The sequence below is a fragment of the Schistocerca gregaria genome, chromosome 2 (genome assembly GCF_023897955.1).
Source record: "Schistocerca gregaria isolate iqSchGreg1 chromosome 2, iqSchGreg1.2, whole genome shotgun sequence".
NCBI classification, from domain to species: Eukaryota; Metazoa; Arthropoda; class Insecta; order Orthoptera; family Acrididae; genus Schistocerca; species Schistocerca gregaria.
In genome coordinates, this window is record NC_064921.1 from 971,300,294 (window position 1) to 971,318,411 (window position 18,118).

General features: G+C 42.9%; 45 non-coding genes across 45 annotated transcripts; 24 read left to right on the top strand and 21 right to left on the bottom strand.

Moving 5' to 3' along the window:
- The first annotated feature begins 238 nt into the window (after positions 1-238).
- On the top strand, positions 239-327 carry Trnay-gua (transfer RNA tyrosine (anticodon GUA)). The gene is given in 2 exon segments: positions 239-275; positions 292-327. It is a non-coding gene; the product is annotated as a tRNA-Tyr (tRNA).
- Positions 328-685: 358 nt separating this feature from the next.
- Positions 686-757, bottom strand: Trnaq-cug (transfer RNA glutamine (anticodon CUG)). Its single transcript has one exon. It is a non-coding gene; the product is annotated as a tRNA-Gln (tRNA).
- A 247-nt stretch (positions 758-1,004) lies between these two features.
- Positions 1,005-1,093, top strand: Trnay-gua (transfer RNA tyrosine (anticodon GUA)). Its single transcript is given in 2 exon segments — positions 1,005-1,041; positions 1,058-1,093. It is a non-coding gene; the product is annotated as a tRNA-Tyr (tRNA).
- A 358-nt stretch (positions 1,094-1,451) lies between these two features.
- Trnaq-cug (transfer RNA glutamine (anticodon CUG)) lies at positions 1,452-1,523 on the bottom strand. Its single transcript has one exon. It is a non-coding gene; the product is annotated as a tRNA-Gln (tRNA).
- Positions 1,524-1,770: 247 nt separating this feature from the next.
- Trnay-gua (transfer RNA tyrosine (anticodon GUA)) lies at positions 1,771-1,859 on the top strand. The gene is given in 2 exon segments: positions 1,771-1,807; positions 1,824-1,859. It is a non-coding gene; the product is annotated as a tRNA-Tyr (tRNA).
- A 355-nt stretch (positions 1,860-2,214) lies between these two features.
- Positions 2,215-2,289, bottom strand: Trnaq-cug (transfer RNA glutamine (anticodon CUG)). Its single transcript has one exon. It is a non-coding gene; the product is annotated as a tRNA-Gln (tRNA).
- Positions 2,290-2,536: 247 nt separating this feature from the next.
- On the top strand, positions 2,537-2,625 carry Trnay-gua (transfer RNA tyrosine (anticodon GUA)). The gene is given in 2 exon segments: positions 2,537-2,573; positions 2,590-2,625. It is a non-coding gene; the product is annotated as a tRNA-Tyr (tRNA).
- Positions 2,626-2,983: 358 nt separating this feature from the next.
- Positions 2,984-3,055, bottom strand: Trnaq-cug (transfer RNA glutamine (anticodon CUG)). Its single transcript has one exon. It is a non-coding gene; the product is annotated as a tRNA-Gln (tRNA).
- Positions 3,056-3,302: 247 nt separating this feature from the next.
- Positions 3,303-3,391, top strand: Trnay-gua (transfer RNA tyrosine (anticodon GUA)). Its single transcript is given in 2 exon segments — positions 3,303-3,339; positions 3,356-3,391. It is a non-coding gene; the product is annotated as a tRNA-Tyr (tRNA).
- Positions 3,392-3,749: 358 nt separating this feature from the next.
- Trnaq-cug (transfer RNA glutamine (anticodon CUG)) lies at positions 3,750-3,821 on the bottom strand. The gene has a single exon. It is a non-coding gene; the product is annotated as a tRNA-Gln (tRNA).
- Positions 3,822-4,068: 247 nt separating this feature from the next.
- On the top strand, positions 4,069-4,157 carry Trnay-gua (transfer RNA tyrosine (anticodon GUA)). The gene is given in 2 exon segments: positions 4,069-4,105; positions 4,122-4,157. It is a non-coding gene; the product is annotated as a tRNA-Tyr (tRNA).
- Positions 4,158-4,515: 358 nt separating this feature from the next.
- On the bottom strand, positions 4,516-4,587 carry Trnaq-cug (transfer RNA glutamine (anticodon CUG)). The gene has a single exon. It is a non-coding gene; the product is annotated as a tRNA-Gln (tRNA).
- Positions 4,588-4,834: 247 nt separating this feature from the next.
- On the top strand, positions 4,835-4,923 carry Trnay-gua (transfer RNA tyrosine (anticodon GUA)). Its single transcript is given in 2 exon segments — positions 4,835-4,871; positions 4,888-4,923. It is a non-coding gene; the product is annotated as a tRNA-Tyr (tRNA).
- A 358-nt stretch (positions 4,924-5,281) lies between these two features.
- Trnaq-cug (transfer RNA glutamine (anticodon CUG)) lies at positions 5,282-5,353 on the bottom strand. Its single transcript has one exon. It is a non-coding gene; the product is annotated as a tRNA-Gln (tRNA).
- A 247-nt stretch (positions 5,354-5,600) lies between these two features.
- Trnay-gua (transfer RNA tyrosine (anticodon GUA)) lies at positions 5,601-5,689 on the top strand. The gene is given in 2 exon segments: positions 5,601-5,637; positions 5,654-5,689. It is a non-coding gene; the product is annotated as a tRNA-Tyr (tRNA).
- A 358-nt stretch (positions 5,690-6,047) lies between these two features.
- Positions 6,048-6,119, bottom strand: Trnaq-cug (transfer RNA glutamine (anticodon CUG)). Its single transcript has one exon. It is a non-coding gene; the product is annotated as a tRNA-Gln (tRNA).
- A 247-nt stretch (positions 6,120-6,366) lies between these two features.
- Positions 6,367-6,455, top strand: Trnay-gua (transfer RNA tyrosine (anticodon GUA)). Its single transcript is given in 2 exon segments — positions 6,367-6,403; positions 6,420-6,455. It is a non-coding gene; the product is annotated as a tRNA-Tyr (tRNA).
- Positions 6,456-6,813: 358 nt separating this feature from the next.
- On the bottom strand, positions 6,814-6,885 carry Trnaq-cug (transfer RNA glutamine (anticodon CUG)). Its single transcript has one exon. It is a non-coding gene; the product is annotated as a tRNA-Gln (tRNA).
- Positions 6,886-7,132: 247 nt separating this feature from the next.
- Trnay-gua (transfer RNA tyrosine (anticodon GUA)) lies at positions 7,133-7,221 on the top strand. The gene is given in 2 exon segments: positions 7,133-7,169; positions 7,186-7,221. It is a non-coding gene; the product is annotated as a tRNA-Tyr (tRNA).
- A 677-nt stretch (positions 7,222-7,898) lies between these two features.
- Trnay-gua (transfer RNA tyrosine (anticodon GUA)) lies at positions 7,899-7,987 on the top strand. Its single transcript is given in 2 exon segments — positions 7,899-7,935; positions 7,952-7,987. It is a non-coding gene; the product is annotated as a tRNA-Tyr (tRNA).
- Positions 7,988-8,345: 358 nt separating this feature from the next.
- Trnaq-cug (transfer RNA glutamine (anticodon CUG)) lies at positions 8,346-8,417 on the bottom strand. Its single transcript has one exon. It is a non-coding gene; the product is annotated as a tRNA-Gln (tRNA).
- Positions 8,418-8,664: 247 nt separating this feature from the next.
- Trnaf-gaa (transfer RNA phenylalanine (anticodon GAA)) lies at positions 8,665-8,753 on the top strand. Its single transcript is given in 2 exon segments — positions 8,665-8,701; positions 8,718-8,753. It is a non-coding gene; the product is annotated as a tRNA-Phe (tRNA).
- A 677-nt stretch (positions 8,754-9,430) lies between these two features.
- Positions 9,431-9,519, top strand: Trnay-gua (transfer RNA tyrosine (anticodon GUA)). Its single transcript is given in 2 exon segments — positions 9,431-9,467; positions 9,484-9,519. It is a non-coding gene; the product is annotated as a tRNA-Tyr (tRNA).
- A 358-nt stretch (positions 9,520-9,877) lies between these two features.
- Positions 9,878-9,949, bottom strand: Trnaq-cug (transfer RNA glutamine (anticodon CUG)). Its single transcript has one exon. It is a non-coding gene; the product is annotated as a tRNA-Gln (tRNA).
- A 247-nt stretch (positions 9,950-10,196) lies between these two features.
- On the top strand, positions 10,197-10,285 carry Trnay-gua (transfer RNA tyrosine (anticodon GUA)). The gene is given in 2 exon segments: positions 10,197-10,233; positions 10,250-10,285. It is a non-coding gene; the product is annotated as a tRNA-Tyr (tRNA).
- A 358-nt stretch (positions 10,286-10,643) lies between these two features.
- On the bottom strand, positions 10,644-10,715 carry Trnaq-cug (transfer RNA glutamine (anticodon CUG)). The gene has a single exon. It is a non-coding gene; the product is annotated as a tRNA-Gln (tRNA).
- A 247-nt stretch (positions 10,716-10,962) lies between these two features.
- Positions 10,963-11,051, top strand: Trnay-gua (transfer RNA tyrosine (anticodon GUA)). The gene is given in 2 exon segments: positions 10,963-10,999; positions 11,016-11,051. It is a non-coding gene; the product is annotated as a tRNA-Tyr (tRNA).
- A 358-nt stretch (positions 11,052-11,409) lies between these two features.
- Trnaq-cug (transfer RNA glutamine (anticodon CUG)) lies at positions 11,410-11,481 on the bottom strand. The gene has a single exon. It is a non-coding gene; the product is annotated as a tRNA-Gln (tRNA).
- Positions 11,482-11,728: 247 nt separating this feature from the next.
- On the top strand, positions 11,729-11,817 carry Trnay-gua (transfer RNA tyrosine (anticodon GUA)). The gene is given in 2 exon segments: positions 11,729-11,765; positions 11,782-11,817. It is a non-coding gene; the product is annotated as a tRNA-Tyr (tRNA).
- Positions 11,818-12,175: 358 nt separating this feature from the next.
- On the bottom strand, positions 12,176-12,247 carry Trnaq-cug (transfer RNA glutamine (anticodon CUG)). Its single transcript has one exon. It is a non-coding gene; the product is annotated as a tRNA-Gln (tRNA).
- Positions 12,248-12,494: 247 nt separating this feature from the next.
- Trnay-gua (transfer RNA tyrosine (anticodon GUA)) lies at positions 12,495-12,583 on the top strand. The gene is given in 2 exon segments: positions 12,495-12,531; positions 12,548-12,583. It is a non-coding gene; the product is annotated as a tRNA-Tyr (tRNA).
- Positions 12,584-12,941: 358 nt separating this feature from the next.
- On the bottom strand, positions 12,942-13,013 carry Trnaq-cug (transfer RNA glutamine (anticodon CUG)). The gene has a single exon. It is a non-coding gene; the product is annotated as a tRNA-Gln (tRNA).
- A 247-nt stretch (positions 13,014-13,260) lies between these two features.
- Trnay-gua (transfer RNA tyrosine (anticodon GUA)) lies at positions 13,261-13,349 on the top strand. The gene is given in 2 exon segments: positions 13,261-13,297; positions 13,314-13,349. It is a non-coding gene; the product is annotated as a tRNA-Tyr (tRNA).
- Positions 13,350-13,707: 358 nt separating this feature from the next.
- Positions 13,708-13,779, bottom strand: Trnaq-cug (transfer RNA glutamine (anticodon CUG)). The gene has a single exon. It is a non-coding gene; the product is annotated as a tRNA-Gln (tRNA).
- Positions 13,780-14,026: 247 nt separating this feature from the next.
- Trnay-gua (transfer RNA tyrosine (anticodon GUA)) lies at positions 14,027-14,115 on the top strand. The gene is given in 2 exon segments: positions 14,027-14,063; positions 14,080-14,115. It is a non-coding gene; the product is annotated as a tRNA-Tyr (tRNA).
- Positions 14,116-14,473: 358 nt separating this feature from the next.
- Trnaq-cug (transfer RNA glutamine (anticodon CUG)) lies at positions 14,474-14,545 on the bottom strand. Its single transcript has one exon. It is a non-coding gene; the product is annotated as a tRNA-Gln (tRNA).
- Positions 14,546-14,792: 247 nt separating this feature from the next.
- Trnay-gua (transfer RNA tyrosine (anticodon GUA)) lies at positions 14,793-14,881 on the top strand. Its single transcript is given in 2 exon segments — positions 14,793-14,829; positions 14,846-14,881. It is a non-coding gene; the product is annotated as a tRNA-Tyr (tRNA).
- A 358-nt stretch (positions 14,882-15,239) lies between these two features.
- Trnaq-cug (transfer RNA glutamine (anticodon CUG)) lies at positions 15,240-15,311 on the bottom strand. The gene has a single exon. It is a non-coding gene; the product is annotated as a tRNA-Gln (tRNA).
- Positions 15,312-15,558: 247 nt separating this feature from the next.
- Trnay-gua (transfer RNA tyrosine (anticodon GUA)) lies at positions 15,559-15,647 on the top strand. The gene is given in 2 exon segments: positions 15,559-15,595; positions 15,612-15,647. It is a non-coding gene; the product is annotated as a tRNA-Tyr (tRNA).
- Positions 15,648-16,005: 358 nt separating this feature from the next.
- On the bottom strand, positions 16,006-16,077 carry Trnaq-cug (transfer RNA glutamine (anticodon CUG)). The gene has a single exon. It is a non-coding gene; the product is annotated as a tRNA-Gln (tRNA).
- Positions 16,078-16,324: 247 nt separating this feature from the next.
- Trnay-gua (transfer RNA tyrosine (anticodon GUA)) lies at positions 16,325-16,413 on the top strand. The gene is given in 2 exon segments: positions 16,325-16,361; positions 16,378-16,413. It is a non-coding gene; the product is annotated as a tRNA-Tyr (tRNA).
- Positions 16,414-16,771: 358 nt separating this feature from the next.
- On the bottom strand, positions 16,772-16,843 carry Trnaq-cug (transfer RNA glutamine (anticodon CUG)). Its single transcript has one exon. It is a non-coding gene; the product is annotated as a tRNA-Gln (tRNA).
- Positions 16,844-17,090: 247 nt separating this feature from the next.
- Positions 17,091-17,179, top strand: Trnay-gua (transfer RNA tyrosine (anticodon GUA)). Its single transcript is given in 2 exon segments — positions 17,091-17,127; positions 17,144-17,179. It is a non-coding gene; the product is annotated as a tRNA-Tyr (tRNA).
- Positions 17,180-17,537: 358 nt separating this feature from the next.
- On the bottom strand, positions 17,538-17,609 carry Trnaq-cug (transfer RNA glutamine (anticodon CUG)). The gene has a single exon. It is a non-coding gene; the product is annotated as a tRNA-Gln (tRNA).
- A 247-nt stretch (positions 17,610-17,856) lies between these two features.
- Trnay-gua (transfer RNA tyrosine (anticodon GUA)) lies at positions 17,857-17,945 on the top strand. Its single transcript is given in 2 exon segments — positions 17,857-17,893; positions 17,910-17,945. It is a non-coding gene; the product is annotated as a tRNA-Tyr (tRNA).
- The last annotated feature ends 173 nt before the right edge of the window (positions 17,946-18,118 follow it).

Consider the following 18,118-nt stretch of genomic DNA (forward strand, 5'->3'; position numbering starts at 1 on the left):
GATAAGCCTCGTAATACACTTAGCAGTCCTCTGACATACTTCAGACACTTCCTACTTGCATATTTTAACCTAATCGACACCATCGAGCATTATAAAACTCAATCTGGGCAATGTTTGCAGTTGCAGCCGATGATTGCATTTCCTGTGCGTCTATATGGCCGCGCTGAGTAGCAGTGTGTGCAGACGGCAGACAGGGACGGACGTAAAGCAATGAGTAGGAATAAGAAAGTATACAGAGCCTCTGGTAGCTCAGTTGGTAGAGCGGTGGACTGTAGTGGAGGATTCACAGTTATCCATAGGTCGCTGGTTCAAATCCAGCCCAGAGGACTGTTTTTCTAATCTCATCAGCAAAGAGGCTCCAGAGAATGCCCATTGAGTCAGAACTTCCCTATGTTTTAAACCTATTTTAAAGGAAATTCATTTGCTCAGCTTGTAATAGCTAGTTGATAATCATGGGATTTTTAACCTTCGTGGGATAATGATATTTCTTCGAATTATCGTAAAATTGCTTGCTCTTACAGGTATTACTCGTTTAATGTTCTATATAGGTCACAAAGTCGCACCAATATTCGGCCGTTTTATAGACGCATCGTTTTTTACACAAACGTAGAAACTAACGCCGTGAGCCTATTGCTGCTACTTCCTCAGCGAGAAACTCTTATTACAGAAAATTTAGACTAAACGAAGGTTCCACCGAGATTCGAACTCGGATCGCTAGATTCAGAGTCCAGAGTGCTAACCGTTACACCATGGAACCAGACAGCAGGATAAGACTCGTAATACACTTAGCAGTCCTCTGACATACTTCAGACACTTCCTACTTGCATATTTTAACCTAATCGACACCATCGAGCATTATAAAACTTAATCTGGGCAATGTTTGCAGTTGCAGCCGATGATTGCATTTCCTGTGCGTCTATATGGCCGCGCTGAGTAGCAGTGTGTGCAGACGGCAGACAGGGACGGACGTAAAGCAATGAGTAGGAATAAGAAAGTATAGAGAGCCTCTGGTAGCTCAGTTGGTAGAGCGGTGGACTGTAGTGGAGGATTCACAGTTATCCATAGGTCGCTGGTTCAAATCCGGCCCAGAGGACTGTTTTTCTAATCTCATCAGCAAAGAGGCTCCAGAGAATGCCCACTGAGTCAGAACCTCCCTATGTTTTAAACCTATTTTAAAGGAAATTCATTTGCTCAGCTTGTAATAGCTAGTTGATAATCATGGGATTTTTAACCTTCGTGGGATAATGATATTTCTTCGAATTATCGTAAAATTGCTTGCTCTTACAGGTATTACTCGTTTAATGTTCTATATAGGTCACAAAGTCGCACCAATATTCGGCCGTTTTATAGACGCATCGTTTTTTACACAAACGTAGAAACTAACGCCGTGAGCCTATTGCTGCTACTTCCTCAGCGAGAAACTCTTATTACAGAAAATTTAGACTAAACGAAGGTTCCACCGAGATTCGAACTCGGATCGCTGGATTCAGAGTCCAGAGTGCTAACCGTTACACCATGGAACCAGACAGCAGGATAAGACTCGTAATACACTTAGCAGTCCTCTGACATACTTCAGACACTTCCTACTTGCATATTTTAAACTAATCGAGACCATCGAGCATTATAAAACTTAATCTGGGCAATGTTTGCAGTTGCAGCCGATGATTGCATTTCCTGTGCGTCTATATGGCCGCGCTGAGTAGCAGTGTGTGCAGACGGCAGACAGGGAAGGACGTAAAGCAATGAGTAGGAATAAGAAAGTATACAGAGCCTCTGGTAGCTCAGTTGGTAGAGCGGTGGACTGTAGTGGAGAATTCACAGTTATCCATAGGTCGCTGGATCAAATCCGGCCCAGAGGACTGTTTTTCTAATCTCATCTACAAAGAGGCTCCAGAGAATGCCCACTGAGTCAGAACCTCCCTATGTTCTAAACCTATTTTAAAGGAAATTCATTTGCTCAGCTTGTAATAGCTAGTTGATAATCATGGGATTTTTAACCTTCGTGGGATAATGATATTTCTTCGAATTATCGTAAAATTGCTTGCTCTTACAGGTATTACTCGTTTAATGTTCTATATAGGTCACAAAGTCGCACCAATATTCGGCCGTTTTATAGACGCATCGTTTTTTACACAAACGTAGAAACTAACGCCGTGAGCCTATTGCTGCTACTTCCTCAGCGAGAAACTCTTATTACAGAAAATTTAGACTAAACGAACGTTCCACCGAGATTCGAACTCGGATCGCTGGATTCAGAGTCCAGAGTGCTAACCGTTACACCACGGAACCAGACAGCAGGATAAGACTCGTAATACACTTAGCAGTCCTCTGACATACTTCAGACACTTCCTACTTGCATATTTTAACCTAATCGACACCATCGAGCATTATAAAACTTAATCTGGGCAATGTTTGCAGTTGCAGCCGATGATTGCATTTCCTGTGCGTCTATATGGCCGCGCTGAGTAGCAGTGTGTGCAGACGGCAGACAGGGACGGACGTAAAGCAATGAGTAGGAATAAGAAAGTATACAGAGCCTCTGGTAGCTCAGTTGGTAGAGCGGTGGACTGTAGTGGAGGATTCACAGTTATTCATAGGTCGCTGGTTCAAATCCAGCCCAGAGGACTGTTTTTCTAATCTCATCAGCAAAGAGGCTCCGGAGAATGCCCACTGAGTCAGAACCTCCCTATGTTTTAAACCTATTTTAAAGGAAATTCATTTGCTCAGCTTGTAATAGCTAGTTGATAATCATGGGATTTTTAACCTTCGTGGGATAATGATATTTCTTCAAATTATCGTAAAATTGCTTGCTCTTACAGGTATTACTCGTTTAATGTTCTATATAGGTCACAAAGTCGCACCAATATTCGGCCGTTTTATAGACGCATCGTTTTTTACACAAACGTAGAAACTAACGCCGTGAGCCTATTGCTGCTACTTCCTCAGCGAGAAACTCTTATTACAGAAAATTTAGACTAAACGAAGGTTCCACCGAGATTCGAACTCGGATCGCTGGATTCAGAGTCCAGAGTGCTAACCGTTACACCACGGAACCAGACAGCAGGATAAGACTCGTAATACACTTAGCAGTCCTCTGACATACTTCAGACACTTCCTACTTGCATATTTTAACCTAATCGACACCATCGAGCATTATAAAACTTAATCTGGGCAATGTTTGCAGTTGCAGCCGATGATTGCATTTCCTGTGCGTCTATATGGCCGCGCTGAGTAGCAGTGTGTGCAGACGGCAGACAGGGACGGACGTAAAGCAATGAGTAGGAATAAGAAAGTATACAGAGCCTCTGGTAGCTCAGTTGGTAGAGCGGTGGACTGTAGTGGAGGATTCACAGTTATCCATAGGTCGCTGGTTCAAATCCGGCCCATAGGACTGTTTTTCTAATCTCAACAGCAAAGAGGCTCCAGAGAGTGCCCACTGAGTCAGAACCTCCCTATGTTTTAAACCTATTTTAAAGGAAATTCATTTGCTCAGCTTGTAATAGCTAGTTGATAATCATGGGATTTTTAACCTTCGTGGGATAATGATATTTCTTCGAATTATCGTAAAATTGCTTGCTCTTACAGGTATTACTCGTTTAATGTTCTATATAGGTCACAAAGTCGCACCAATATTCGGCCGTTTTATAGACGCATCGTTTTTTACACAAACGTAGAAACTAACGCCGTGAGCCTATTGCTGCTACTTCCTCAGCGAGAAACTCTTATTACAGAAAATTTAGACTAAACGAAGGTTCCACCGAGATTCGAACTCGGATCGCTGGATTCAGAGTCCAGAGTGCTAACCGTTACACCATGGAACCAGACAGCAGAATAAGACTCGTAATACACTTAGCAGTCCTCTGACATACTTCAGACACTTCCTACTTGCATATTTTAACCTAATCGACACCATCGAGCATTATAAAACTTAATCTGGGCAATGTTTGCAGTTGCAGCCGATGATTGCATTTCCTGTGCGTCTATATGGCCGCGCTGAGTAGCAGTGTGTGCAGACGGCAGACAGGGACGGACGTAAAGCAATGAGTAGGAATAAGAAAGCATACAGAGCCTGTGGTAGCTCAGTTGGTAGAGCGGTGGACTGTAGTGGAAGATTCACAGTTATCCATAGGTCGCTGGTTCAAATCCGGCCCAGAGGACTGTTTTTCTAATCTCATCAGCAAAGAGGCTCCAGATAATGCCCACTGAGTCAGAACCTCTCTATGTTTTAAACCTATTTTAAAGGAAATTCATTTGCTCAGCTTGTAATAGCTAGTTGATAATCATGGAATTTTTAACCTTCGTGGGATAATGATATTTCTTCGAATTATCGTAAAATTGCTTGCTCTTACAGGTATTACTCGTTTAATGTTCTATATAGGTCACAAAGTCGCACCAATATTCGGCCGTTTTATAGACGCATCGTTTTTTACACAAACGTAGAAACTAACGCCGTGAGCCTATTGCTGCTACTTCCTCAGCGAGAAACTCTTGTTACAGAAAATTTAGACTAAACGAAGGCTCCACCGAGATTCGAACTCGGATCGCTGGATTCAGAGTCCAGAGTGCTAACCGTTACACCATGGAACCAGACAGCAGGATAAGACTCGTAATACACTTAGCAGTCCTCTGACATACTTCAGACACTTCCTACTTGCATATTTTAACCTAATCGACACCATCGAGCATTATAAAACTTAATCTGGGCAATGTTTGCAGTTGCAGCCGATGATTGCATTTCCTGTGCGTCTATATGGCCGCGCTGAGTAGCAGTGTGTGCAGACGGCAGACAGGGACGGACGTAAAGCAATGAGTAGGAATAAGAAAGTATACAGAGCCTCTGGTAGCTCAGTTGGTAGAGCGGTGGACTGTAGTGGAGGATTCACAGTTATGCATAGGTCGCTGGTTCAAATCCGGCCCAGAGGACTGTTTTTCTAATCTCATCAGCAAAGAGGCTCCAGAGAATGCCCACTGAGTCAGAACCTCCCTATGTTTTAAACCTATTTTAAAGGAAATTCATTTGCTCAGCTTGTAATAGCTAGTTGATAATCATGGGATTTTTAACCTTCGTGGGATAATGATATTTCTTCGAATTATCGTAAAATTGCTTGCTCTTACAGGTATTACTCGTTTAATGTTCTATATAGGTCACAAAGTCGCACCAATATTCGGCCGTTTTATAGACGCATCGTTTTTTACACAAACGTAGAAACTAACGCCGTGAGCCTATTGCTGCTACTTCCTCAGCGAGAAACTCTTATTACAGAAAATTTAGACTAAACGAAGGTTCCACCGAGATTCGAACTCGGATCGCTGGATTCAGAGTCCAGAGTGCTAACCGTTACACCATGGAACCAGACAGCAGGATAAGACTCGTAATACACTTAGCAGTCCTCTGACATACTTCAGACACTTCCTACTTGCATATTTTAACCTAATCGACACCATCGAGCATTATAAAACTTAATCTGGGCAATGTTTGCAGTTGCAGCCGATGATTGCATTTCCTGTGCGTCTATATGGCCGCGCTGAGTAGCAGTGTGTGCAGACGGCAGACAGGGACGGACGTAAAGCAATGAGTAGGAATAAGAAAGTATACAGAGCCTCTGGTAGCTCAGTTGGTAGAGCGGTGGACTGTAGTGGAGGATTCACAGTTATCCATAGGTCGCTGGTTCAAATCCGGCCCAGAGGACTGTTTTTCTAATCTCATCAGCAAAGAGGCTCCAGAGAATGCCCACTGAGTCAGAACCTCCCTATGTTTTAAACCTATTTTAAAGGAAATTCATTTGCTCAGCTTGTAATAGCTAGTTGATAATCATGGGATTTTTAACCTTCGTGGGATAATGATATTTCTTCGAATTATCGTAAAATTGCTTGCTCTTACAGGTATTACTCGTTTAATGTTCTATATAGGTCACAAAGTCGCACCAATATTCGGCCGTTTTATAGACGCATCGTTTTTTACACAAACGTAGAAACTAACGCCGTGAGCCTATTGCTGCTACTTCCTCAGCGAGAAACTCTTATTACAGAAAATTTAGACTAAACGAAGGTTCCACCGAGATTCGAACTCAGATCGCTGTATTCAGAGTCCAGAGTGCTAACCGTTACACCATGGAACCAGACAGCAGGATAAGACTCGTAATACACTTAGGAGTCCTCTGACATACTTCAGACACTTCCTACTTGCATATTTTAACCTAATCGACACCATCGAGCATTATAAAACTTAATCTGGGCAATGTTTGCAGTTGCAGCCGATGATTGCATTTCCTGTGCGTCTATATGGCCGCGCTGAGTAGCAGTGTGTGCAGACGGCAGACAGGGACGGACGTAAAGCAATGAGTAGGAATAAGAAAGTATACAGAGCCTCTGGTAGCTCAGTTGGTAGAGCGGTGGACTGTAGTGGAGGATTCACAGTTATCCATAGGTCGCTGGTTCAAATCCGGCCCAGAGGACTGTTTTTCTAATCTCATCAGCAAAGAGGCTCCAGAGAATGCCCACTGAGTCAGAACCTCCCTATGTTTTAAACCTATTTTAAAGGAAATTCATTTGCTCAGCTTGTAATAGCTAGTTGATAATCATGGGATTTTTAACCTTCGTGGGATAATGATATTTCTTCGAATTATCGTAAAATTGCTTGCTCTTACAGGTATTACTCGTTTAATGTTCTATATAGGTCACAAAGTCGCACCAATATTCGGCCGTTTTATAGACGCATCGTTTTTTACACAAACGTAGAAACTAACGCCGTGAGCCTATTGCTGCTACTTCCTCAGCGAGAAACTCTTATTACAGAAAATTTAGACTAAACGAAGGTTCCACCGAGATTCGAACTCGGATCGCTGGATTCAGAGTCCAGAGTGCTAACCGTTACACCATGGAACCAGACAGCAGGATAAGACTCGTAATACACTTAGCAGTCCTCTGACATACTTCAGACACTTCCTACTTGCATATTTTAACCTAATCGACACCATCGAGCATTATAAAACTTAATCTGGGCAATGTTTGCAGTTGCAGCCGATGATTGCATTTCCTGTGCGTCTATATGGCCGCGCTGAGTAGCAGTGTGTGCAGACGGCAGACAGGGAAGGACGTAAAGCAATGAGTAGGAATAAGAAAGTATACAGAGCCTCTGGTAGCTCAGTTGGTAGAGCGGTGGACTGTAGTGGAGGATTCACAGTTATCCATAGGTCGCTGGTTCAAATCCGGCCCAGAGGACTGTTTTTCTAATCTCATCAGCAAAGAGGCTCCAGAGAATGCCCACTGAGTCAGAACCTCCCTATGTTCTAAACCTATTTTAAAGGAAATTCATTTGCTCAGCTTGTAATAGCTAGTTGATAATCATGGGATTTTTAACCTTCGTGGGATAATGATATTTCTTCGAATTATCGTAAAATTGCTTGCTCTTACAGGTATTACTCGTTTAATGTTCTATATAGGTCACAAAGTCGCACCAATATTCGGCCGTTTTATAGACGCATCGTTTTTTACACAAACGTAGAAACTAACGCCGTGAGCCTATTGCTGCTACTTCCTCAGCGAGAAACTCTTATTACAGAAAATTTAGACTAAACGAAGGTTCCACCTAGATTCGAACTCGGATAGCTGGATTCAGAGTCCAGAGTGCTAACCGTTACACCATGGAACCAGACAGCAGGATAAGACTCGTAATACACTTAGCAGTCCTCTGACATACTTCAGACACTTCCTACTTGCATATTTTAACCTAATCGACACCATCGAGCATTATAAAACTTAATCTGGGCAATGTTTGCAGTTGCAGCCGATGATTGCATTTCCTGTGCGTCTATATGGCCGCGCTGAGTAGCAGTGTGTGCAGACGGCAGACAGGGACGGACGTAAAGCAATGAGTAGGAATAAGAAAGTATACAGAGCCTCTGGTAGCTCAGTTGGTAGAGCGGTGGACTGTAGTGGAGGATTCACAGTTATCCATAGGTCGCTGGTTCAAATCCGGCCCAGAGGACTGTTTTTCTAATCTCATCAGCAAAGAAGCTCCAGAGAATGCCCACTGAGTCAGAACCTCCCTATGTTTTAAACCTATTTTAAAGGAAATTCATTTGCTCAGCTTGTAATAGCTAGTTGATAATCATGGGATTTTTAACCTTCGTGGGATAATGATATTTCTTCGAATTATCGTAAAATTGCTTGCTCTTACAGGTATTACTCGTTTAATGTTCTATATAGGTCACAAAGTCGCACCAATATTCGGCCGTTTTATAGACGCATCGTTTTTTACACAAACGTAGAAACTAACGCCGTGAGCCTATTGCTGCTACTTCCTCAGCGAGAAACTCTTATTACAGAAAATTTAGACTAAACGAAGGTTCCACCGAGATTCGAACTCGGATCGCTGGGTTCAGAGTCCAGAGTGCTAACCGTTACACCATGGAACCAGACAGCAGAACAAGACTCGTAATACACTTATCAGTCCTCTGACATACTTCAGACACTTCCTACTTGCATATTTTAACCTAATCGACACCATCGAGCATTATAAAACTTAATCTGGGCAATGTTTGCAGTTGCAGCCGATGATTGCATTTCCTGTGCGTCTATATGGCCGCGCTGAGTAGCAGTGTGTGCAGACGGCAGACAGGGACGGACGTAAAGCAACGAGTAGGAATAAGAAAGTATACAGAGCCTCTGGTAGCTCAGTTGGTAGAGCGGTGGACTGAAGTGGAGGATTCACAGTTATCCATAGGTCGCTGGTTCAAATCCAGCCCAGAGGACTGTTTTTCTAATCTCATCAGCAAAGAGGCTCCGGAGAATGCCCACTGAGTCAGAACCTCCCTATGTTTTAAACCTATTTTAAAGGAAATTCATTTGCTCAGCTTGTAATAGCTAGTTGATAATCATGGGATTTTTAACCTTCGTGGGATAATGATATTTCTTCAAATTATCGTAAAATTGCTTGCTCTTACAGGTATTACTCGTTTAATGTTCTATATAGGTCACAAAGTCGCACCAATATTCGGCCGTTTTATAGACGCATCGTTTTTTACACAAACGTAGAAACTAACGCCGTGAGCCTATTGCTGCTACTTCCTCAGCGAGAAACTCTTATTACAGAAAATTTAGACTAAACGAAGGTTCCACCGAGATACGAACTCGGATCGCTGCATTCAGAGTCCAGAGTGCTAACCGTTACACCACGGAACCAGACAGCAGGATAAGACTCGTAATACACTTAGCAGTCCTCTGACATACTTCAGACACTTCCTACTTGCATATTTTAACCTAATCGACACCATCGAGCATTATAAAACTTAATCTGGGCAATGTTTGCAGTTGCAGCCGATGATTGCATTTCCTGTGCGTCTATATGGCCGCGCTGAGTAGCAGTGTGTGCAGACGGCAGACAGGGACGGACGTAAAGCAATGAGTAGGAATAAGAAACTATACAGAGCCTCTGGTAGCTCAGTTGGTAGAGCGGTTGACTGTAGTGGAGGATTCACAGTTATCCATAGGTCGCTGGTTCAAATCCGGCCCAGAGGACTGTTTTTCTAATCTCATCAGCAAAGAGGCTCCAGAGAATGCCCACTGAGTCAGAACCTCCCTATGTTTTAAACCTATTTTAAAGGAAATTCATTTGCTCAGCTTGTAATAGCTAGTTGATAATCATGGGATTTTTAACCTTCGTGGGATAATGATATTTCTTCGAATTATCGTAAAATTGCTTGCTCTTACAGGTATTACTCGTTTAATGTTCTATATAGGTCACAAAGTCGCACCAATATTCGGCCGTTTTATAGACGCATCGTTTTTTACACAAACGTAGAAACTAACGCCGTGAGCCTATTGCTGCTACTTCCTCAGCGAGAAACTCTTATTACAGAAAATTTAGACTAAACGAAGGTTCCACCGAGATTCGAACTCGGATCGCTGGATTCAGAGTCCAGAGTGCTAACCGTTACACCATGGAACCAGACAGCAGGATAAGACTCGTAATACACTTAGCAGTCCTCTGACATACTTCAGACACTTCCTACTTGCATATTTTAACCTAATCGACACCATCGAGCATTATAAAACTTAATCTGGTCAATGTTTGCAGTTGCAGCCGATGATTGCATTTCCTGTGCGTCTATATGGCCGCGCTGAGTAGCAGTGTGTGCAGACGGCAGACAGGGACGGACGTAAAGCAATGAGTAGGAATAAGAAAGTATACAGAGCCTCTGGTAGCTCAGTTGGTAGAGCGGTGGACTGTAGTGGAGGATTCACAGTTATCCATAGGTCGCTGGTTCAAATCCAGCCCAGAGGACTGTTTTTCTAATCTCATCAGCAAAGAGGCTCCGGAGAATGCCCACTGAGTCAGAACCTCCCTATGTTTTAAACCTATTTTAAAGGAAATTCATTTGCTCAGCTTGTAATAGCTAGTTGATAATCATGGGATTTTTAACCTTCGTGGGATAATGATATTTCTTCAAATTATCGTAAAATTGCTTGCTCTTACAGGTATTACTCGTTTAATGTTCTATATAGGTCACAAAGTCGCACCAATATTCGGCCGTTTTATAGACGCATCGTTTTTTACACAAACGTAGAAACTAACGCCGTGAGCCTATTGCTGCTACTTCCTCAGCGAGAAACTCTTATTACAGAAAATTTAGACTAAACGAAGGTTCCACCGAGATTCGAACTCGGATCGCTGGATTCAGAGTCCAGAGTGCTAACCGTTACACCACGGAACCAGACAGCAGGTTAAGACTCGTAATACACTTAGCAGTCCTCTGACATACTTCAGACACTTCCTACTTGCATATTTTAACCTAATCGACACCATCGAGCATTATAAAACTTAATCTGGGCAATGTTTGCAGTTGCAGCCGATGATTGCATTTCCTGTGCGTCTATATGGCCGCGCTGAGTAGCAGTGTGTGCAGACGGCAGACAGGGACGGACGTAAAGCAATGAGTAGGAATAAGAAAGTATACAGAGCCTCTGGTAGCTCAGTTGGTAGAGCGGTGGACTGTAGTGGAGGATTCACAGTTATCCATAGGTCGCTGGTTCAAATCCGGCCCAGAGGACTGTTTTTCTAATCTCATCAGCAAAGAGGCTCCAGAGAATGCCCACTGAGTCAGAACCTCCCTATGTTTTAAACCTATTTTAAAGGAAATTCATTTGCTCAGCTTGTAATAGCTAGTTGATAATCATGGGATTTTTAACCTTCGTGGGATAATGATATTTCTTCGAATTATCGTAAAATTGCTTGCTCTTACAGGTATTACTCGTTTAATGTTCTATATAGGTCACAAAGTCGCACCAATATTCGGCCGTTTTATAGACGCATCGTTTTTTACACAAACGTAGAAACTAACGCCGTGAGCCTATTGCTGCTACTTCCTCAGCGAGAAACTCTTATTACAGAAAATTTAGACTAAACGAAGGTTCCACCGAGATTCGAACTCGGATCGCTGGATTCAGAGTCCAGAGTGCTAACCGTTACACCATGGAACCAGACAGCAGAATAAGACTCGTAATACACTTAGCAGTCCTCTGACATACTTCAGACACTTCCTACTTGCATATTTTAACCTAATCGACACCATCGAGCATTATAAAACTTAATCTGGGCAATGTTTGCAGTTGCAGCCGATGATTGCATTTCCTGTGCGTCTATATGGCCGCGCTGAGTAGCAGTGTGTGCAGACGGCAGACAGGGACGGACGTAAAGCAATGAGTAGGAATAAGAAACTATACAGAGCCTCTGGTAGCTCAGTTGGTAGAGCGGTGGACTGTAGTGGAGGATTCACAGTTATCCATAGGTCGCTGGTTCAAATCCGGCCCAGAGGACTGTTTTTCTAATCTCATCAGCAAAGAGGCTCCAGAGAATGCCCACTGAGTCAGAACCTCTCTATGTTTTAAACCTATTTTAAAGGAAATTCATTTGCTCAGCTTGTAATAGCTAGTTGATAATCATGGAATTTTTAACCTTCGTGGGATAATGATATTTCTTCGAATTATCGTAAAATTGCTTGCTCTTACAGGTATTACTCGTTTAATGTTCTATATAGGTCACAAAGTCGCACCAATATTCGGCCGTTTTATAGACGCATCGTTTTTTACACAAACGTAGAAACTAACGCCATGAGCCTATTGCTGCTACTTCCTCAGCGAGAAACTCTTGTTACAGAAAATTTAGACTAAACGAAGGCTCCACCGAGATTCGAACTCGGATCGCTGGATTCAGAGTCCAGAGTGCTAACCGTTACACCATGGAACCAGACAGCAGGATAAGACTTGTAATACACTTAGCAGTCCTCTGACATACTTCAGACACTTCCTACTTGCATATTTTAACCTAATCGACACCATCGAGCATTATAAAACTTAATCTGGGCAATGTTTGCAGTTGCAGCCGATGATTGCATTTCCTGTGCGTCTATATGGCCGCGCTGAGTAGCAGTGTGTGCAGACGGCAGACAGGGACGGACGTAAAGCAATGAGTAGGAATAAGAAAGTATACAGAGCCTCTGGTAGCTCAGTTGGTAGAGCGGTGGACTGTAGTGGAGGATTCACAGTTATCCATAGGTCGCTGGTTCAAATCCGGCCCAGAGGACTGTTTTTCTAATCTCATCAGCAAAGAGGCTCCAGAGAATGCCCACTGAGTCAGAACCTCCCTATGTTTTAAACCTATTTTAAAGGAAACTCATTTGCTCAGCTTGTAATAGCTAGTTGATAATCATGGGATTTTTAACCTTCGTGGGATAATGATATTTCTTCGAATTATCGTAAAATTGCTTGCTCTTACAGGTATTACTCGTTTAATGTTCTATATAGGTCACAAAGTCGCACCAATATTCGGCCGTTTTATAGACGCATCGTTTTTTACACAAACGTAGAAACTAACGCCGTGAGCCTATTGCTGCTACTTCCTCAGCGAGAAACTCTTATTACAGAAAATTTAGACTATACGAAGGTTCCACCGAGATTCGAACTCGGATAGCTGGATTCAGAGTCCAGAGTGCTAACCGTTACACCATGGAACCAGACAGCAGGATAAGACTCGTAATACACTTAGCAGTCCTCTGACATACTTCAGACACTTCCTACTTGCATATTTTAACCTAATCGACACCATCGAGCATTATAAAACTTAATCTGGGCAATGTTTGCAGTTGCAGCCGATGATTGCATTTCCTGTGCGTCTATATGGCCGCGCTGAGTAGCAGTGTGTGCAGACGGCAGACAGGGACGGACGTAAAGCAATGAGTAGGAATAAGAAAGTATACAGAGCCTCTGGTAGCTCAGTTGGTAGAGCGGTGGACTGTAGTGGAGGATTCACAGTTATCCATAGGTCGCTGGTTCAAATCCGGCCCAGAGGACTGTTTTTCTAATCTCATCAGCAAAGAGGCTCCAGAGAATGCCCACTGAGTCAGAACCTCCCTATGTTTTAAACCTATTTTAAAGGAAATTCATTTGCTCAGCTTGTAATAGCTAGTTGATAATCATGGGATTTTTAACCTTCGTGGGATAATGATATTTCTTCGAATTATCGTAAAATTGCTTGCTCTTACAGGTATTACTCGTTTAATGTTCTATATAGGTCACAAAGTCGCACCAATATTCGGCCGTTTTATAGACGCATCGTTTTTTACACAAACGTAGAAACTAACGCCGTGAGCCTATTGCTGCTACTTCCTCAGCGAGAAACTCTTATTACAGAAAATTTAGACTAAACGAAGGTTCCAACGAGATTCGAACTCGGATCGCTGGATTCAGAGTCCAGAGTGCTAACCGTTACACCATGGAACCAGACAGCAGGATAAGACTCATAATACACTTAGCAGTCCTCTGACATACTTCAGACACTTCCTACTTGCATATTTTAACCTAATCGACACCATCGAGCATTATAAAACTTAATCTGGGCAATGTTTGCAGTTGCAGCCGATGATTGCATTTCCTGTGCGTCTATATGGCCGCGCTGAGTAGCAGTGTGTGCAGACGGCAGACAGGGACGGACGTAAAGCAATGAGTAGGAATAAGAAAGTATACAGAGCCTCTGGTAGCTCAGTTGGTAGAGCGGTGGACTGTAGTGGAGGATTCACAGTTATCCATAGGTCGCTGGTTCAAATCCAGCCCAGAGGACTGTTTTTCTAATCTCATCAGCAAAGAGGCTCCGGAGAATGCCCACTGAGTCAGAACCTCCCTATGTTTTAAACCTATTTTAAAGGAAATTCATTTGCTCAGCTTGTAATAGCTAGTTGATAATCATGGGATTTTTAACCTTCGTGGGATAATGATATTTCTTCAAATTATCGTAAAATTGCTTGCTCTTACAGGTATTACTCGTTTAATGTTCTATATAGGTCACAAAGTCGCACCAATATTCGGCCGTTTTATAGACGCATCGTTTTTTACACAAACGTAGAAACTAACGCCGTGAGCCTATTGCTGCTACTTCCTCAGCGAGAAACTCTTATTACAGAAAATTTAGACTAAACGAAGGTTCCACCGAGATTCGAACTCGGATCGCTGGATTCAGAGTCCAGAGTGCTAACCGTTACACCATGAAACCAGACAGCAGGATAGGACTCGTAATACACTTAGCAGTCCTCTGACATACTTCAGACACTTCCTACTTGCATATTTTAACCTAATCGACACCATCGAGCATTATAAAACTTAATCTGGGCAATGTTTGCAGTTGCAGCCGATGATTGCATTTCCTGTGAGTCTATATGGCCGCGCTGAGTAGCAGTGTGTGCAGACGGCAGACAGGGACGGACGTAAAGCAACGACTAGGAATAAGAAAGTATACATAGCCTCTGGTAGCTCAGTTGGTGGAGCGGTGGACTGTAGTGGTGGATTCACAGTTATCCATAGGTCGCTGGTTCAAATCCGGCCCAGAGGACTGTTTTTCTAATCTCATCAGCAAAGAGGCTCCGGAGAATGCCCACTGAGTCAGAACCTCCCTATGTTTTAAACCTATTTTAAAGGAAATTCATTTGCTCAGCTTGTAATAGCTAGTTGATAATCATGGGATTTTTAACCTTCGTGGGATAATGATATTTCTTCGAATTATCGTAAAATTGCTTGCTCTTACAGGTATTACTCGTTTAATGATCTATATAGGTCACAAAGTCGCACCAATATTCGGCCGTTTTATAGACGCATCGTTTTTTACACAAACGTAGAAACTAACGCCGTGAGCCTATTGCTGCTACTTCCTCAGCGAGAAACTCTTATTACAGAAAATTTAGACTAAACGAAGGTTCCACCGAGATTCGAACTCGGATCGCTAGATTCAGAGTCCAGAGTGCTACCCGTTACACCATGGAACCAGACAGCAGGATAAGACTCGTAATACACTTAGCAGTCCTCTGACATACTTCAGACACTTCCTACTTGCATATTTTAACCTAATCGACACCATCGAGCATTATAAAACTTAATCTGGGCAATGTTTGCAGTTGCAGCCGATGATTGCATTTCCTGTGCGTCTATATGGCCGCGCTGAGTAGCAGTGTGTGCAGACGGCAGACAGGGACGGACGTAAAGCAACGAGTAGGAATAAGAAAGTATACAGAGCCTCTGGGAGCTCAGTTGGTAGAGCGGTGGACTGTAGTGGAGGATTCACAGTTATCCATAGGTCGCTGGTTCAAATCCGGCCCAGAGGACTGTTTTTCTAATCTCATCAGCAAAGAGGCTCCAGAGAATGCCCACTGAGTCAGAACCTCCCTATGTTTTAAACCTATTTTAAAGGAAATTCATTTGCTCAGCTTGTAATAGCTAGTTGATAATCATGGGATTTTTAACCTTCGTGGGATAATGATATTTCTTCGAATTATCGTAAAATTGCTTGCTCTTACAGGTATTACTCGTTTAATGTTCTATATAGGTCACAAAGTCGCACCAATATTCGGCCGTTTTATAGACGCATCGTTTTTTTCACAAACGTAGAAACTAACGCCGTGAGCCTATTGCTGCTACTTCCTCAGCGAGAAACTCTTATTACAGAAAATTTAGACTAAACGAAGGTTTCACCGAGATTCGAACTCGGATCGCTGGATTCAGAGTCCAGAGTGCTAACCGTTACACCATGGAACCAGACAGCAGGACAAGACTCGTAATACACTTAGCAGTCCTCTGACATACTTCAGACACTTCCTACTTGCATATTTTAACCTAATCGACACCATCGAGCATTATAAAACTTAATCTGGGCAATGTTTGCAGTTGCAGCCGATGATTGCATTTCCTGTGCGTCTATATGGCCGCGCTGAGTAGCAGTGTGTGCAGACGGCAGACAGGGACGGACGTAAAGCAATGAGTAGGAATAAGAAAGTATACAGAGCCTCTGGTAGCTCAGTTGGTACAGCGGTGGACTGTAGTGGAGGATTCACAGTTATCCATAGGTCGCTGGTTCAAATCCGGCTAAGAGGACTGTTTTTCTAATCTCATCAGCAAAGAGGCTCCGGAGAATGCCCACTGAGTCAGAACCTCCCTATGTTTTAAACCTATTTTAAAGGAAATTCATTTGCTCAGCTTGTAATAGCTAGTTGATAATCATGGGATTTTTAACCTTCGTGGGATAATGATATTTCTTCGAATTATCGTAAAATTGCTTGCTCTTACAGGTATTACTCGTTTAATGTTCTATATAGGTCACAAAGTCGCACCAATATTCGGCCGTTTTATAGACGCATCGTTTTTTACACAAACGTAGAAACTAACGCCGTGAGCCTATTGCTGCTACTTCCTCAGCGAGAAACTCTTATTACAGAAAATTTAGACTAAACGAAGGTTCCACCGAGATTCGCACTCGGATCGCTGGATTCAGAGTCCAGAGTGCTAACCGTTACACCATGGAACCAGACAGTAGGATAAGACTCGTAATACACTTAGCAGTCCTCTGACATACTTCAGACACTTCCTACTTGCATATTTTAACCTAATCGACACCATCGAGCATTATATAACTTAATCTGGGCAATGTTTGCAGTTGCAGCCGATGATTGCATTTCCTGTGCGTCTATATGGCCGCGCTGAGTAGCAGTGTGTGCAGACGGCAGACAGGGACGGACGTAAAGCAACGAGTAGGAATAAGAAAGTATACAGAGCCTCTGGTAGCTCAGTTGGTAGAGCGGTGGACTGTAGTGGAGGATTCACAGTTATCCATAGGTCGCTGGTTCAAATCCGGCCCAGGGGACTGTTTTTCTAATCTCATCAGCAAAGAGGCTCCGGAGAATGCCCACTGAGTCAGAACCTCCCTATGTTTTAAACCTATTTTAAAGGAAATTCATTTGCTCAGCTTGTAATAGCTAGTTGATAATCATGGGATTTTTAACCTTCGTGGGATAATGATATTTCTTCGAATTATCGTAAAATTGCTTGCTCTTACAGGTATTACTCGTTTAATGTTCTATATAGGTCACAAAGTCGCACCAATATTCGGCCGTTTTATAGACGCATCGTTTTTTACACAAACGTAGAAACTAAAGCCGTGAGCCTATTGCTGCTACTTCCTCAGCGAGAAACTCTTATTACAGAAAATTTAGACTAAACGAAAGTTCCACCGAGATTCGAACTCGGATCGCTAGATTCAGAGTCCAGAGTGCTACCCGTTACACCATGGAACCAGACAGCAGGATAAGACTCGTAATACACTTAGCAGTCCTCTGACATACTTCAGACACTTCCTACTTGCATATTTTAACCTAATCGACACCATCGAGCATTATAAAACTTAATCTGGGCAATGTTTGCAGTTGCAGCCGATGATTGCATTTCCTGTGCGTCTATATGGCCGCGCTGAGTAGCAGTGTGTGCAAACGGCAGACAGGGACGGACGTAAAGCAATGAGTAGGAATAAGAAAGTATACAGAGCCTCTGGTAGCTCAGTTGGTAGAGCGGTGGACTGTAGTGGAGGATTCACAGTTATCCATTGGTCGCTGGTTCAAATCCGGCCCAGAGGACTGTTTTTCTAATCTCATCAGCAAAGAGGCTCCAGAGAATGCCCACTGAGTCAGAACCTCCCTATGTTTTAAACCTATTTTAAAGGAAATTCATTTGCTCAGCTTGTAATAGCTAGTTGATAATCATGGGATTTTTAACCTTCGTGGGATAATGATATTTCTTCGAATTATCG